Genomic DNA, 14,728 nt, shown 5'->3' with positions numbered 1-14,728 from the left:
GGAAAATGTTTAATTTCTCTTTTCTCTTAATTCACACATACACGATAAAGGGGAAAAAAAGAGAGGAGGAAAAATAGCAAACTTAAAAGATTTTTTGTGGCAGATGTAAAAATAAATACCAGCTAGTTTTCCAAGTAATGGAATCAGATGTTTAGTTTAGCAGGAATTTGTTGTGTATCTAATTTTTCCATTAAGATTTTCATAAACAGAGACCTGATAATCACTTTTTCAGAGAATACTGACAAAGTATACTTGCTTGGCTGAAGGGGAGGAAAATGAATATGTGCATTTAAAATTTTTATGATTACATTTTTACTGAAGGGAGGAGGATGACTGTAGTTTCATAACGACTTTAATGCAATCGGTTCCACTTAGAGGAGATGACATGTTGAAATGTGATGTGTAAAGATGTGCAGAATGCTTCCCCAGTAATTGGATTCAAGCAACAATAACACTGGGCATTGTCAAATCCTTTATAGCTTTTTTCAAAAGGTCTTCTTCCTTCTTCTGGAAAAACATGCACTTATTATAGAGCATCATGACCTTACCCAACAGTTAAAAGGGAAATTAAAAAATTATTCCACCTAAGTGAATCTGAATCAAGCACATGCTAAAGTTTTTGCAACTTCTAACTTCACAGTTATTTTTCCCCACTTCCTCCTGTTATAAAAGCACAGAAATTTAGAACTGAATGCTGTATTTTAGGAGTAATTTTAGTGTAACATCCTCATTTTGGAGATGAAAAGATAAAGACCTAGGGAAAGAAACTTACTTATGAGTGTACCGTAACTCAAAAAAGGGGCTCTGTGACAATTTTGAAGGGTGAAATGGGGAGGGAGATGGGAGGGAGGTTTGGAAGGGAGGGGACATAGGTGTACCTATGGCTGATTCTTCTTGATGTATGGCAGAAAACTAAAAAATTCTGTAAAGCAATTATCCTACAATTAAACATTTTTTAAAATTATAATTTAAAAAAAAAAAAAAAGACAGGTGCATGCTTCTTGTATCGTTATAGAAAAGTGTGTGTTGGGAGGTGGGCAGGGGAATAACAGAGGTCAAGTGAAGAGAGGGTGTGATGGTCTAAATGTTTGTGTTCTTCTAAACTTCAATTTTTGAAATCCTAGCCCTCCAAAAGTAAGGTCTTTGGGAGATGATTAGGTCCTGAAGGTGGAGGTCTCCTGAATGAGGTTAGTGCTCTATAAAAAGAGATCCCACAGAGCTCACTAGCCCTTCCACCCACGTAAGATAAATGGAAAGTCTGTGACCTGGAAGAGAATACTCACCTGACCATATTAGCTCCTTGATCCTCCAGAACTGTAAGCAGTACCTTTCTATTGTTTACTAGCTACCCAGTCTGTTGCATTTTGTTCTAACAGACCAAATGGACTAAGACAGAGAGCTTCAGGAAACCAGTAACTAATATTTCTTGGGAAATATCAAGAAGAGCTTAAGGAGAATGAGAGCTGATGAAACATAACTGGTTATTGAAAGTCGATCATTGATGATCTATTTGGTCACAGGGGCAGAAAACTACCTGAAACTATCTTGCACTGAAGGAAGATTATGCCCCCACGTAACCAAGAGGACTGAATTTGGAGGTGATTTCAAGTACACCTGGCCTCAGGTGCCCAAATGACAACCCATGCTTTCTCTCAAGCTCTGGTTCTTACCTCTCTGGGTTTGTCCCATTCTTTCTCTCCTGTATGTAGTGTCTTCCCCTATAAGGAAACAGATAACCTCTAATCCCATATTCATTTCCTCTTAGTTTAGCAACGTCAGTTTAAAAAGAAGTCTTTCTTCCAATGTTCAGATGTTAATCATAGGTCAAAATGTTAATCTGCCCTGATTAGGTCATATATGAACCTTAGATTCAAGAAGTTGATTAGTATGATTGGCCATATTTAGGTCACCTTTCAATCCTATAGTGAATGTGATAGAGAGGGATTTTGTGATTCACTGACTTACTGGAACATAGAAAAAGATGAGTATCTTAAAAGGAAGGGGAAATGTAAATGGAAGAAAAATGCTAAAACATAAAAACAATATCTTGAGTTTTCCTTAACCTCACCAACAAGCACATACACACACCCTTCTCAAGCATTCATTTCTGTTTCCACCAAACAAATTACAAGGTATCTATATACAATTAAATCCTGCTCAACACTTCCCAAAGAGTTATAGCCCTAAGGCACTTCCAGATCCAAGGTATGTTCATTCTGCCTCTAATGCCTCTTGAAATCCCATTTCAATATTCTGTGGTCTACAAATAGAATGCATGATTAATTTAATCATCCAAAGCATACCAATTTAAAAGTCAAAGGAAAATAAGATAAAAATCCAAAATGTTCTCATTCAGAAATCAGAGAAAGGGAGTAATATAGACAGATTCTTAATCCATAGCACACATCATATACTAGACAATAAAAGAAGTATCTCTCTGCACTATTGGTGGGATGAAATCCTTGCTTACTCAGTCTGGCTGCCCCAATTCTATTCTCTGGCACCTTTACATCCACTTTCATGCTTGACAGAGACACAGAAATAATTTACATTCTAGAAGTTCTATCATTTTAGAAGCCCACTTTCTATAGATACAATTGTAGGGATCTTGTGGTTCTCTTTGAGATTAATAAAATATATATCCCTATTTGCCAAGATTGCATTTCTTTGCCAATACAACTATGTTAAAACCCTGGTCAATTGAAATGCTATTACATTCCTATGAAGTCTTATTAATAACTTACACTGGACTATATAAAAAGATAAGATCTGTGAATGTTGACTTCAATTGGTAGGTTGTTTCTGATAGCAATAAACCTTAATGCTAGACTTACTGGATGGCATCGGGGTACCTCCCAGAAGCCTTGTCCAAGACTGAAACTTCAGCTAAAGAAAGCTGCCTTGCACAAGTTTTGCCCCCTTCCCTGGGTTTACCTACATCCAGTAGCTGGCCAATGCAGAGATATAAATTCCCTACCTGCTTTTCTAACATCAGACAACTCTGAAGGGACAACTCACTCCATAACTACAGATGGGATTGACTAACTTTATTGTTACTATATCACTCTGTCCCATAATCACTCTGCCCAATCCTGCTTCCTTTATTATACCAGAAATGTTGATTCTGAAAGCACCCCTCCCAACAAACGGCCTGTTTTCAAATCTCCATCTCAGAGTCTGCTTACCAGGAAATCCAATATATGATACAGGGTACCAAGAGTGGCCCAATGTGGAGGAATCAGGATACACTAATATGCAACCTCTGCTTATGGTCACTTACAGTTACAATCAAGAACTTATCTATGGTGGGAAAAGATGCCATGTGGAGTTCATTGTGTGAGCCAACAAAACAGACTCATAATAGATTTTATCTTTAGGCAATTATAGTTCTCAAGAACTGCTGTTTATGTGCTGTTGGACTCTATTAGAGATGAAGCCCCTAACTATGGGACAAGTGACTATGTGGCAGGAACCAATCAAAATGTAGGCTCTGTTAGACATCCAAATCCAAAAGACCCGAGAATTTCAGTTAAGGTGAATTCAAAAAGAGCCACACCAAGACACATTGTAATTAAACTGTCAAAAGTTAAGACAAGGATAGAATCTTAAAAGCAGTTAGAGAAAAACAACTTGTTACATACAAGGTAACCGCCATAAGACTATAAAGCTGTGGATATTCCCACTTTTCAAATTGTTGTGATACAGAACTCTTAAGAATGTCTTTTATGTTTTATAAAATCAAGCTTTAAATGGCAATGATGAAATAAAGTTAAATGTGTATGTTTTAAAAAAAAAAAGAAGATTTTTTAGCAGAAACTTTGCAGATCAGAAAGGAGTGGCATGACATATTCAAAGTACTGAAAGACAAACAAACAAACCCTACCAATCAAGAATACTTTACCTAGCAAAGTTATCCTTCATAATTAAAGGAAAGATAAAGACATTGACAGACAAGCAAAAGTTGAAGGAGTTCGTCACCACTAATCTGTACAAGAATGTTAAATGGACTTCTTCAAACTAAAATGAAAAGATACTAATTATAAGGGAAAAAATGAAAGCATAAATCTCACTAGCAAAGATAAATACATAATTAAGCTTTCAGTTCAGTTCAGTCGCTCAGTCATGTCCAACTCTTTGCGACCCCATGAATCGCAGCACGCCAGGCCTCCCTGTCCATCACCTACTCCCGGAGTTCACTCAGACTCACGTCCATCGAGTCAGTGATGCCATCCAGCCACCTCATCCTCTGTCATCGTCTTCTCCTCCTGCCCCAATCCCTCCCAGCATCAGAGTCTTTTCCAATGAGTTAACCCTTCACATGAAGTGGCCAAAGTACTTAGAATACTGTAATTTTGTAAGGGGAAACAGTGTCAGACTTTATTTTGGGGGGTTCCAAAATCACTGAAGATGGTGATTGCAGCTATGAAATTAAAAGACGCTTACTCCTTGGAAGGAAAGTTAAGATCAACCTAGATGGCATATTCAAAAGCAGAGACATTATTTGCCAACAAAGGTCCATCTAGTCAAGGCTATGGTTTTTCCAGTGGTCATGCATGGATATGAGAGTTGGACTGTGAAGAAGGCTGAGCGCCGAAGAATTGATGCTTTTGAACTGTGGTGTTGGAGAAGACTCTTGAGAGTCCCATGAACTGCAAGGAGATCCAACCAGTCCATTCTAAAGGAGATCAGTCCTGGGTGTTCTTTGGAAGGACTGATGCTGAAGCTGAAACTCCAATACTTTGGCCACCTCATGCAAAGAGTTGACTCATTGGAAAAGGCCCTGATGCTGGGAGGGATTGGGGGCAGGAGGAGAAGGGGACAATGGGGGATGAGATGGCTGGATGGCATCACCGACTCGATGGACATGAGTTTGAGTGAACGTTGGTGATGGACAGGGAGGCCTTGCATGCTGCAATTCATAGGGTCGCAAAGAGTAGGACACAACTGAGCAACTGAACTGAACTGAATCACTTACGCAAAGAAATAGAGGAAAACAACAGAATGGGAAAAACGAGAGATCTCTTCAAGAAAATTAGAGATACCAAGGGAATATTTCATGTAAAGATGGGCTCAATAAAGGACAGAAATGGTATGGACCTAACAGAAGCAGAAGATATTAAGCAGAGGTGGCAAGAATACACAGAAGAACTGTACAAAAAAGAGCTTCATGACCAAGATAATCACGATGGTGTGATCACTCACTTAGAGCCAGACATCCTGGAATGTGAAGTCAAGTGGACCTTAGAAAGCATCACTATGAACAAAGCTAGTGGAGGTGATGGAATTCTAGTGGAGCTATTTCAAATCCTGAAAGATGATGCTGTGAAAGTGCTTAACTCAATATGCCAGCAAAGTTGGAAAACTCAGCAGTGGCCACAGGACTGGAAAAGGTCAGTTTTCATTCCAATCCCAGAGAAAAGCAATGCCAAAGAATGCCAAACTACCGCACAATTGCACTCCTCTTTGCACTCATCTCACATGCTAGTAAAGTAATGCTTAAAATTCTCCAAGCCAGGCTTCAGCAATATGTGAACCAAGAACTTCCAGATGTTCAAGCTGGTTTTAGAAAAGGCAGAGGAACCAAAGATCAAATTGCCAACATCTGCTGGATCATGCAAAAAGCAAGAGAGCTTCAGAAAAAAAATCCATTTCTGCTTTATTGACTATGCCAAAGCCTTTGACTGTGTGGATCACAACAAACTGTGAAAAATTCTTCAGATGGGAATACTAGACCACCTGACTTGCTTCCTGAGAAATCTGTATGCAGGCCAGGAAGCAACAGTTAGAACTGAACTGACTGGTTCCAAACTGGGAAAGGAGTACGTCAAGGCTGTATATTGTCACCCTGCTTATTTAACTTTTATGCAGATTATGTCATGAGAAACGCTGGGCTGGATGAAGAACAAGCAGGTATCAAGACTGCTGGGAAAAATATCAATAACCTCAGATATGCAGATGAAACCACCCTTATGGGAGAATGTGAAGAAGAACTAAAGAGACTTTGATGAAATTGACAGAGGAGAATGAAATAGTTGGCTTAAAACTCAATAGAGTTCAAAACTCCATTCAGAAACCAAGATCATGGCATCTGGTACCAACTCTTTATGGCAATTAGATGGGGAAACAATGGAAAAAGTGACAGACTTTATTTTGGGGGTCTCCAAAATCACTGCAGATTTTGACTGCAGCCATGAAATTAAAAGATGCTTGTTCCTTAGAAGAAAGTTATGACCAACCTAGACAGCATATTAAAAAGCAGAGACATTTCTTTGCCAACACAGATCCATCTGGTCAAAGCTATAGATTTTCCAGTAGTCATGTATGGATGTGAGAGTTGGACTATAAAGAAAGCTGAGCGCTGAAGAATTGATGCTTTTGAACTGTGGTGTTGGAGAAGACTCTTGAGAATCCCTTGCCCTGCAAGGAGATCCAACCAGTCCATCCTAAAGGAAATCAGTCCTGAATATTCATTGGAAGGACTGATGCTGAAGCTGAAACTCCAGTATTTGGACACCTTATGCAAAGAACTGACTCATTGGAAAAGACCCTAGTGCTGGAAAGATTGAGGGTGTTTGGAGAAGAGGGGAACAACAGAGGATGAGATGGTGGGATGGCATCACTGACTCAATGGACATGAGTTTGAGTATCTCCAGGAGTTGGTGATGGACAGGGAGGCCTGGGGTGCTGCAGTCCATGGAGTCACAAAGAGTCAGACATAACTGATCAACTGAACTGAGCTGAACTGATGGGACCAGATGCCATGATCTTCATTTTCTGAATGTTGGGTTTTAAGCCTACTTTTTCACTCTTCCCTTTCACTTTCATCAAGAGGCTCTTTAGTTCTTTGCTTTCTGCCATAAGGTGGTGTCATCTGCATATCTGAGGTTATTGATATTTTTTCTCTAGCAATGTTGATACCAGCCTGTGGACTATAATAATATAACTATGAAACTACTATTATTTATAATTATGATAATATAACTATAAAACTGTATATATAGATATCTATATATATCTATAGATAGACATATATAGATATCTATATAATGTATCTATAGATTAGATATATAGTTTTATAACTATAACACTGCTGCTGCTGCTGCTGCTGCTGCTGCTGCTGCTAAGTCACTTCAGTCATGTCCGACTCTGTGTGACCCCATAGACGGTAGCCCACCAGGCTTCCCCGTCCCTGGGATTCTCCAGGCAAGAACACTGGAGTGGGTTGCCATTTCCTTCACCAATGCATGAAAGTGAAAAGTGAAAACGAAGTTGCTCAGTCGTGTCCGACTCTTTTCGATCCCATGGACTGCAGCCTACCAGGCTCCTCCGTCCATGGGATTTTCTACGCAAAAGTACTGGAGTGGGTTGCCATTTCCCTCTCCAACTATAACACCATATGGTTGTAAAAATAACTTTAAAACTACAATTATTTGTTAATGGATACATAAGATGAAAAGATATAAATTACGACATCAGAAACATAAAATGGAAGGGGGCACTTTATAAATGTAGAGCTTTAGTATGTGTTTGAAGTTAAGTTATTATCAGCTTAAAATAGGAAGTTATAAACCTAAAATATTTTAAGCAAGTCTCCTGGGAACTACAAAGCAAAATCCTATAATAAATAAACAAAACATATAAAGAAAAAGGAATCTAAATACACCACTTCAAATTTTAAAAAACCATTAGTTCACTAAGGAAGAGAGCAAGAACAGAAAGAAACAAAGAATTACTATATATATATATATATATATATATATATATATATATCAATAGTAAGTGCCTACCTAAAAGAAATACTTTAAATATAAATGGACTAAGTTCTCTAATCAAAAGACATAAAGTGGCTGAAAATTTTATTTTAAATGAGACTCAACTATATGTTGACTACAAGAAATGTACTTCAGGTTTAACAATACATACACAAAAAGTAATGAGATGGAAAAAGAGTTTTCATGCAAATAGAAAATAAAAAGAAACAGGGATAGCTATACTTATCCCAGACAAAATAGATTTTAAGCCAACAACTGTAAATAGAAAAATGGAAGGCATTATATAATAAATAATAATATAATAATGAGTCAATTAAACAAGAGAATATAACATTTATAAATATTTATGCACCCAATATGCATGTATATGCATGCTAAGTTGCTTCAATTTTATCTGACTCTACAACCCTATGGACTGTAGCCCACCAGGCTCCTCTGTCCATGGGATTCTCCAAGCAAGAATACTGGAGTAAGGTGCCATGCCCTCCTCCAGAGGATCTTCCCAACCCAGGGATCAGATCCATATTTCTTATGTCTCTTACATTGGCAGGTGGGTTCTTCACCACTAGAGCCGCCCGGGAAGTCATGTACCCAATATGTGCTCTGCTGTGCTTAGTCACTCAGTCAGGTCCGACTCTTTACAACCCATGGACATTTGTCTATAGCCTGCCATGCATCTCTGTCCATGGGGATTCTCTAGGAATACTGGAGTGAGTTGCCATGCCCTCCTCCAGGGTGTCTTCCCAACCCAGGGATTGAACCCAAGTGTTCTGCATGGCAGGAAAATTCTTTACTGTCTGAGCCACCAGGGAAGCCCTGCATCCAACATGCTGCTGCTGCTGCTGCTAAGTCACTTCAGTCCTGTCCCACTTTGTGCGACCCCATAGACGGCAGCCAACCAGGCTCCCCCGTCCCTGGGATTCTCCAGGCAAGAACACTGGAGTGGATTGCCATTTTCTTCTCCAATGCATGAAAGTGAAAAGTGAAAGTCAAGTCGCTCAGTCATGTCCAACTCTTCGCGACCCCATGGACTGTGGCCCACCAGGCTCCTCCATCCATGGGATTTTCCAGGCAAGAGTACTGGAGTGGGGTGCCATGAGCACCTAAATATGTAATGCAAAAATTAACAGATCTGAAGGGAGAGATATAAAGCAATATAAAAATATTATGGGACTTTACTACCCCACTTAAAACATGGTAGGTCATGTAGACAAAAAAATCAATAAGGAAACATCAGAGTTAAATGGAACATCAGACAAGATGGATTTAACAGTGTTTACTGAATATTCCATCCAACAAGCAAAATAATACATAGCCTTCTCAAATGCACATGGGAAATTCCTCAATAGATCATGTTTTAGACCACAAAATAAGCCTTAAAAACTTAAGCTTCTCCACCAGAAGTCTACTAGAGCTCATTAATGAATTCAGTAAAATTGCAGGATACAAAATTAGTATACAAAAGTACATTGTATTTCTATATACTAACAACAAACTGTCAGAAACTAAGGAAACAATTCCATTTATTATAACCTTAAAAAGAATAAAATACCTAGGAATAAACCTACTTGAGGAAGTAAAAGACCTATTGTCAGAAAACTATAAGACATTGCTGAAAGAAATTGAAGACAACACAGACAGATGAAAAGATACACCATGTACTTGGACTGAAAGAACTGAAAATTTTTAAATGATCATATTACCAAAGGCAATCTACAGATTCAATGGAACCTCAATCAAAATACAAATAACATTTTTCACAGAACTAGAATAAATAATTTTAAAATCTGTTCGGAAGCAAAAAGAACCTGAATGGCCAAAATAATCTTGAGAAAGAAGAACAGAGCTGGAGGTGTCACACTCCCTGACTTCAGAGTATACCACAAAGCTACAGTAATCAAAACACTATGGTATTAGTGCACACACACACACACACACACACACAAATAGTTATTAATAGATCAATGAAACAGAGTGGAGAGTCCATAAATATGCCCACACACATATGGTCAATTAATCAGTGACAAAAGAGGCAGCACTATACAAGACTGAAAAGACATTCTTTTCAAAAAGTGGTGCTGGCAAAACTGAACAGCTAAGAAGAATGAAATTAGAACATTTTCTAACAACATAAAAAATAAACAAAATACATTTAATAGTTAAATGTAAGATCAGATACCATAAAACTCTTAGAGGAAATCATAGGCAGAACACTGACATAAATCACAGCAATATCTTTTTGGGTCTGTCTCTTAAAACAAAAGGGAAAAAAGCAACAATAAACAAATGGGAACTAAACTTAAAACCTTTTGCCCAACAAAGGAAATCATAGACAAAAGGAAAAGACAACTAACAATGGGAAAAAATATTTGCAAATTATATGGCCAATAAGGGATTAATATCTAATATTTAAAAGTAGCTCATAGAACTCAAAAAAAAAATGACCTGATTAGAAAATGGGCAGAAGAATTGAATATAAATTTTTCCAAAGAGGATGTGCAGATGGCTAATAGGCACATGAAAAATAGAAATCAGTTACAAGGACAAAACTAAAAAATTCACAAATATTTGAAGATTAAACAGCATGATCCTGGATCATGAATGAATCAAGAAGAAATCGAAAGGGAAATCAAAAACTATTGACAAGTGAAAATGAAAATACAACATACTGAAACTTATGGGATGAATCAAAAGTAGTTCTAGGAGGGTTGTACATAACAATAGTCACAAAGACTAAAAAAAAACCTAACTTTACACCTCAAGGAATTAGAAAAAGAAAACAAACTGAGCCCAAAATTATTAGAAGAAAGGAAATAACAATAATCAGAAAGGAAATTTTAAAAATAAAGATTAAACAAATATAAAATGAAAGTAATAGTCACTCAGTCATGTTCAACTCTTTGCAACCCCATGGACTGTAGCCCATGAGGCTTCTCTGACCATGGAATCCTCCAGGCAAGAACAGTAGAGTGCATAGTTATTCCCTTCTCCAGGGCACCTTCCCTATCCAGGTATCAAACTGGAGTCTCCTACATTGCAAGCAGATTCTTTACCATCTGAGCCCAGAATAGAAATAAATGTTATCTAGAATTACCAAAGAGAGAGAACTTAAATAAAATTAGAAATTAAATAGGAGATATTACAACTGATAATAAAGGAATACAGAGGATCATAAGACTACTATGGGCAATTAAATGCCCCCAAAAATAGGCAACCTACAAAAAATGGATAAATTCATTGAAATATACAGCCCACCAAGACTGAATCAAGTAGAAAGAGAAAATATGAATAGACCAATTATTAGGAAGACGATTGAATCAGTAATCAAAAATCCCCTACCAAAGAAAAGTCAAGGATCAGACAGCTTCACAATTGAATTCTACTAACCATTTAAAGAATTGATACCAATCCTTCTCAAATTTCTCAAAAAATTAAAGAGGAAGAAACAATTCTAAACTCTCTTTACAAAGCCAACAGTAACAAAGCCAGACAAGGACACTACAAGAAAAGGAAATTACAAGTCAGTATTATGATGAACATAAATGAAAAAAATACTCAACAAAATATTAGCAAACTAAATTCAATTATACAGCCAAAGGACTGTATGCCATAATCAAGTGATATTTATTCCAGGTATGTCAAGATGGGTTTGACATGTAAATCAATCTATGTGATACACCAAATTAACAAAATGAAGGACAAAGATCATATGATCATCTCAATAGATGCAAGAAAGAAAAGCTTTTGACAGATTCAGCATCCACTTGTGGTAAAAACTTTCAACAAACTGCATATAGAGGGAAACTACTTCAATATAATAACGCATATATGACAAGTCCACAGCTGACATCAATTTTAATAGTAAAAAGCTGAAATAATTTCCTCTAAGATCAGGAATAAGGCAAGAGTACTCACTCACTATTCAACATAGTGCTGGAAGTCCTAGCCAAAGAAATTTAGGCAAGAGAAAGAAATCCAAAAATATCCAAAATTTAAAAGAAGAAAAACTGGCTCTGTTTCTAGGTGACATAATATTACATATAGACAACCTGAAAGATTTCACCAAAAACCATTAGAACTAACACATGAATTTGGTAGAGTTGCAAGATACAAAATCAATATACCAAAATCAGTTTAGTTTCTGTACACTAAAAATTAACTAGCAGAGAGAGAAGTTAAGAAAACAATCCCACTTACAACTGCATCAAATTTAGTACCTAGATATAAATTTGACCAAGGAGGTGAAGATCTATACACTGAAAACTGAGACACTGATGAAAGAAATTGAAGATGATACATATGAATGGAAAGATATTCCATGTCCATGGATTGGCAGAATTAACATTTTTATAATGTCCTTAAGACCCAAAGCAATCTACAGATTTGGTTCCATTTCCAATAGTATCCAACAGTATCAAAATTCCAACAGCATTTTTCAAAGAACTGGAATGACCTATTCTGAAATTGTATGAAACCACAAAAGACCCTAAATAGTCGAAGCAATCTTGAGAAAGAAGAATAAATCTGGAGTCATAGTACTTTTTAATTTCAAATTACTTTGCAAGCTATGGTACTCAAAATAGGATGGAATTGGCATAAAAACAGACACAGAAGTCCATGCCACACAATAGTGAGCCAAGAATTAAGCCTATGCATATATGGTTAATTAACATGGGACAAAGCAGTCAAGATGATACAGTGAAGAAAGGACAGTCAATAAATGGTGTTGGAAAATTGGACAGCACATACAAAAGACTGAAATCAGATGATTATTTTACACCATCATAAGTGTCAAGTCAAAATGGATTAAAGACTTGAATGTAAGACCTGAAGTCATACAACTCCAGAAAGAAAACATAGAGGGTAAGCTCTTTCACATCAATGTTAGCAATAATTATTTTGGAATTGACAACAAAAGCAAAAGCAACAAAAATAAAAATAAATTAGTAGGACTACATCAAATTTAAAATCTTCTGCACAGCAGAGGAAGCCATCAACAAAATAAAAAGGCAACCCACTGAACTGGAAAAAAATATTTGCAAATAATATATCTGATAAGGGGTTAATATCCAAACTATTTTTTAAAAAAACTCATACAACTCAATATCAAACAATCCAATTAAAAACAGACAGAGGAAATGAATATATATATATATATACTTTTTTTTTTTCCAAAGAAGATATTCAAATTGCCTCAATCCAGTTCAGTTCAGTTCAGTCACTCAGTCGTGTCCAACTCTTTGCGACTCCATGAATCGCAGCACGCCAGGCCTCCCTGTCCATCACCAACTCCCGGAGTTCACCCAAACTTATGTGCATCGAGTTGGTGATGCCATCCAGCCATCTCATCCTCTGTTGTCCCCTTCTCCTCCTGCCGCAAATCCCTCTCAGCATCAGGGTCTTTTCCAATGAGTCAACTCTTTGCATGAAGTGGCCAAAGTATTGGAGTTTCAGCTTCAGCATCAGTCCTTCCAATGAACACCCAGGACTGATCTCCTTTAGGATGGACTCGTTGGATCTCCTTGTAGTCCAAGGGACTCTCAAGAGTATTCTCCAACACCACAGTTCAAAAGCATCAATTCTTCAGTGCTCAGCTTTCTTCACAGTCCAACTCTCACATGCATACATGACCACTGGAAAAACCTTGACTAGATGGACCTTTGTTGGCAAAGTAATGTCTCTGCTTTATAATATGCTGTCTAGGTTGGTCATAACTTTACTTCCCAAAAGTACTGCTAACTGCTGCTAAGTCGCTTCAGTCGTGTCTGACTCTGTGGACCCCATAGACGGCAGCCCACCAGGCTCCCCCGTTCCTGGGATTCTCCAGGCAAGAAGACTGGAGTGGGTTGCTATTTCCTTCTCCAAAGCATGAAAGTGAAAAGTGAAAGGAAAGTCGCTCAGTCGTGTCTAATCCTCAGCGACCCCATGGACTGCAGCCTTCCAGGCTCCTCCATCCATGGGATTTTCCAGGCAAGAGTACTGGAGTGGGGTGCCATTGCCTTCTCTGAAGAGTAAGCATGTTTTAATTTCATGGCTGCAATCACCATCTGCAGTGATTTTGGAGCCCCAAAAAATAAAGTCTGATGCTGTTTCCACTGTTTCCCCATCTATTTCCCATGAAGTGATGGGACCAGATGCCATGATCTTCATTTTCTGAATGTTGAGCTTTAAGCCAACTGTTTCACTCTCCTCTTCCACTTTCATCAAGAGGCTTTTTAGTTCCTCTTCACTTTCTGTCATAAGGGTGGTGTCATCTGCATATCTGAGGTTATCGATATTTCTCCCAGCCTATGATTCTTCCAGCCCAGCATTTCTCATGATGTACTCTTCATACAAGTTAAATAGGCAGGGTGACAAATTGCCTACAAGTACATAAAAAGGTATTCAGCATCACTAATCATTAGGGAAGTCAAACCATAGTAAGCTATCACTTTACACATTTTAAAATGTATATCATGAAAAAGACAAGAGATAACAAATGTTAGCAGGCATGTGGGAAAAAAGGAACCCTGGTGCACTACTGATGGGAATGTAAAATGGTGCACTCACTATAGGAAACAGTATGGAGTTTCCTTAAAAAAAATAAAAAAGAAATTACCATTTTATTTTTATCCAGCAATCCTACTTCTGCATCGATATACCCAAAGAAAATGAAAACAGAATTTCAAAAAGTTATTTGCACTCCATGTTCTTTGAAGCATTATCCACAATTCACAGTAGCCAAGACATGGACATAACTTAAATGTTCATTAATTGTTGAACAGATAAAGAAGATGTGGTCTATTTATATATGCACACAGTCAATGGACTATTATTCAGCCATGAGAATGAAGGAAAACCTGCCATTTGTGACAACAAAGATGGAACTTGAAGGCAATTTGCTAAGAGAAATGTCAGACAGAAAAAGTCAAATACTTCATGCTATCTCTTAAAAAGTCAAAATTGTGGAAAGAGAG

Source organism: Bos indicus, chromosome 2 (genome assembly GCF_029378745.1).
Source record: "Bos indicus isolate NIAB-ARS_2022 breed Sahiwal x Tharparkar chromosome 2, NIAB-ARS_B.indTharparkar_mat_pri_1.0, whole genome shotgun sequence".
Lineage (NCBI taxonomy): Eukaryota > Metazoa > Chordata > Mammalia > Artiodactyla > Bovidae > Bos > Bos indicus.
Note: the sequence above shows the minus strand (reverse complement) of the source record.